A 4,250-nucleotide genomic window follows, 5' to 3' on the forward strand; every position below is an offset into this window, starting at 1 on the left:
AAAGACTATAACCAGGTGGTTATCAGGTAACAGGGATGTCTTGATGGGTGCTGAAGCTTCTGAAGCCAGAGATAGTGGTAGCAGTGACACCAGAGATACAAAGGAATTTATACTTCTGATGCTTATTTCTAGATGCACCTCACCCATACGATACTACTTTAAAAATAGAACAGATTTTAATCACTGAGGAAAAAATTAGAATTTCTCTTAAGTCTCAATCAAAAAATGACATCAGGGACTTAAAACTGAAATCACTAGTCCATATTTGAAGACCAGACCAAATTGCTTACCTTAAGCACTTGGGTTCACATGAATATCAAGCTTATGCTTTATTATGCTTACACTTGTACATTTACACAGGGTTTTTTACATTTAAAACTATGCTATAATGTTTACAGTTTTACATTTAAAACAACTATGCACAAAGCTATTGAAAACATTCTGCAAGCCTGAGATCTTAATCTAACATTCAACTCCAGAATAAGCAGAACTGGTGAATTCCAAATCTGATTCTCTTCTCAGATGGCTATCAAGGAAAAATACCTGTAAACCCAGTGGAATCGCACCAATGTAAAATAGATGTGAGTGAAAGGAGATTCAGTTCTTGACGTCCACAGAGGATCGTTGTAAACAAGGTGTCAACACATTTCCTCCTGATTCCGATACGGAGGCCTTGTTAACACAGTGTGATGACACTTGAATTGTCATGAAGCCACGTTACTCAATTTCAGCACAGGACAGATACATCAAGATTGTAGACAGGATGAAAGTAGAGCTATATCTGCTATAATCATGCATGACCAGCTGCTCTGAAGCAGTAACAACTCTATGCGCGGAAGCAGTGTATAGAAGTGATGAATGTGTATAGCAGTCCACAATTGGAGCACATTTAAATATCGTGCCTGGAGAATTTTAAATCTTTTACAAAATTGATATTATAACAGGGAAATGATTGATAGTGTTTTGCTTATGCATATAGAACTTTTATCAAGTATTTACATGGTATTGTACAAAGACAATAAGATTGGAAGAGTAGGTTTAAATGAAATGAAATGTCCCAGATAGCTCGTCCCAGAAAACCTACCTCAAACTTTAGACGCAATATGCCTAGCCTGAAAAACAGAGATGAGAGATGAAACAGTCTTCAAAAACTTTGGCAGAAACTTCATGTGCAAAAATAGAAAGTTAAAGTTTTAACAAACAACTGCTAGTTCGTGAACACAGGGCTAATGAAAAACTGGCAGCTTTACTGAAGAAAATACATCCAGCTAAATATATACTGTTATATCAAACTCCCAGGCTAGCCTACTGAAACCCTCTCATTAGTTTGAAAAGTGTACAGTTTTATCTGTATGCTAAGAACTGCTTTATCCTACAAAAAGCATTGCTAAATTTGTTCTAATCTTGGAGATTTGATTCTGTGAGGAACTGCTACCTTTTCAGCTGGAAGACATTTCATTATGTCATCCATACAGTGCTGGAAGCGGTGCCATTTTCTAGTGTCACAAGCAACCTCCAAGCCAACAGCAGAGCTATATTTGGAAACGTTTTTGATTTGCAAACTCTATTTTATGTCACCCGTGAAGCACAAGAAGGAAGATACCTCTGTCCTAAACAAAGATAAACCAACTTTTTCCTTCAAACTGCTGTTTGAAATTTCCTGATTCATTATACTTGCAGAGCCAGACTGGACATAGTATGGTCTGGGGAAGTTACCTGGCTTTAGCCTGTTGAATCTCTGGAGATGTCACCACAAAAAAATGTCTTAAATGAGAAAAAAAATAGGCACTGGTGAGGTACTCTAGACGTGCCAATGTCTCTTCCCTGATAAGGGAAGAAAAAGAAAAGATTAATTTATACGGGGAACTAAACTTTAACATGGCTAATGCTGTTCCTCATGAATAAAACTGCATCTCCCCCAGCTCTGTATCAGGAAGACACAGGATATATTTGATGCAAAATTTTGCGTTGTTGTTCAACAACCCAGAAGCAATCAAAATAAAATTATTTCCTGAAGAAGAATCTGGAGAGAACCTGGTTCTCAGGAGATGGTGTCCACAATAGCCTGTAATTGTGACATTCCTAGAAAGTGGCTGCATAAAGTCACAAGGCTGAATTTTGCCTATACCTAACTTTTCATATTGAGTAGTGCCAAATATTTTTGCTTTATAGAACTAATTTCACTTATTATTCAAACAGGCTCTTTCCAATAACAAACATACTATTACCATGCTCCAGTCAGTTGTGCTGGTGCTTGGGGCCTTGCCACTTTGTGCTGATTGACCTTGACAGATTTTGCCACCAGAAGATGCAAGGAGAAAGAAATCCCATAGTCAACACTTCTGAGAAAAAACTCTGCCTTGAGATTTGATAGCCATAGCCTGAAGCTGAACCGTCGTTGTTGTATATCCGTCTGTGATTGCTTCATCAGGCAGATTTTATTTTGGTATGACTAGCCCCTTGTTATTGAACAAATTTAATAATACATAAAATGGAAGTGATTTCCTTGCTAGTCACTACTATCATTAGCGTGCCCTCACAATCCTTTCCACTTTGAAGTGCAATATTCTGATGTCTATCCTATGCTTTTCTAATTTTAGGGAGACACTATATCTACTTCTTCCATGGATGATTTACAAGTGTGCTGGACTTGCAAGGCCCATGGGACTAACCCAATGCTAAGCAAAACTTCTGGTCTTCCTACCCCGCCCCAGCAGACAGAATGACAGAAGTGCTGAACATATTTTTACTTGAGTACCAACCATCAGAGCCCATCACCGTGTGTGTTGGAGGGGAACCTGCTATCTGCCATAGAAGGTAGCAGCAGCAGTCAAGTAACTTCTATGCACCTTTGGATAACTTTGGATGGCTGCCTTGGTGTGCTCCCAGCTTGATGTTCCTATCCAGAGACATCTTATCTCAGAAAGGCTGGCATGCACACTGTCATAAAAGAAGGCCGTTCAAGCTGTGCATGTCAAGACTGAAATTACAAGCTACATTTTGCTTTTTAACCCCGGAGCACATGCCCAGAGACTTTCTGTGCCTATCTGCCAGAATGCTGCCAGGGCCCCTTGAAGGCTGGACAGCGATGCCCTACTCCCCTGCCAAGCCTGGTTAGACCTAGCCAGGCTCAATCAGAAACACTCTGACCCTCTAAGAACAAGCATGAGACTCCCTCAGGAGACCTCTGGATCATTTTCTCATGTGACTCCTTTCGGTGTGTCAGCGTGCATCATGCTCTGTTCCTGCTCTCAGCCATGCCCCACGGTGTGACAAGCTCTAGCGGGGAACCAGCCGCTGGTGCCTTTCTGGATCTGGGGGTCTGCTGATGCCTGGCCCATTAGTAGGAAAAGAAAAAGCTGCAGCAATCAGGAGACTGTGTTGTTTTTCTCTATTTCCTGGCAAATGCCTGAATAGCCAATACCACATTATTAATTTGTAACTGCCTGCTCTGAAATGCATTTGCAATTTTTGTAATATGCACATTTGTTTCTCTTCTTCACATATCTTATTTCATTTCAGGTTTCCCTAATATACCCATGGATACCTTCAAGCCTAACTCCCATCAATATTAACCTCTCTCCTGGCTGTGAAGAGAGGTTTCAATAAGATCATAAATAATGATTATAGCCTCTGTGAGGTTCCTTCTCACTGCCACGGTTGTGTGAAGTCACGTGAAGTGACCTCACCATATCTTGTCTGGTCCCATTCATGTCCACAACCACTGGCATGCAATGCTGGTGTGTTAATCTATTTTTCACCTGTGAAACACTTGGTTTTGAATTTCACCGTTCTTTTATTGTGCATTAAAAGCAGAAGCATGGAAGGTAAACGTTCACTATTTTTGTTCCTGCTCCCCCTTTTGATTGTTCTTAGTTTGTATAAACCTACAGAAAATGTTTTTCACGTATCCTGGTACTTCTATTTACCTAAAACTACCTCAGTGTTATATAGAGATTTTTCCAAAAGCAACGGAAAAAACCCACAAAAACATAGTATCTACTTAAATGCATTCTGATTTATGTTCTGGTGGGCTCTGTGCTGTTTGGAAAGATTTTCTTTCATCTCATTGGCTGGAATTTTTTCAACATACATCATCGAATTACATAGTTCTATCATGTACATCACATATTTCATGCCTTTACTCTCAACAGCTTTGTAGTGTGACTGTGATATATTAAATATCACATAAAATAGATATTAAACAGATACTTTATTTTGTATAAACAAGGATTTTATTTCACTGGTGA

This window comes from Balearica regulorum, chromosome 1, assembly GCF_011004875.1.
Source record: "Balearica regulorum gibbericeps isolate bBalReg1 chromosome 1, bBalReg1.pri, whole genome shotgun sequence".
NCBI lineage: Eukaryota > Metazoa > Chordata > Aves > Gruiformes > Gruidae > Balearica > Balearica regulorum.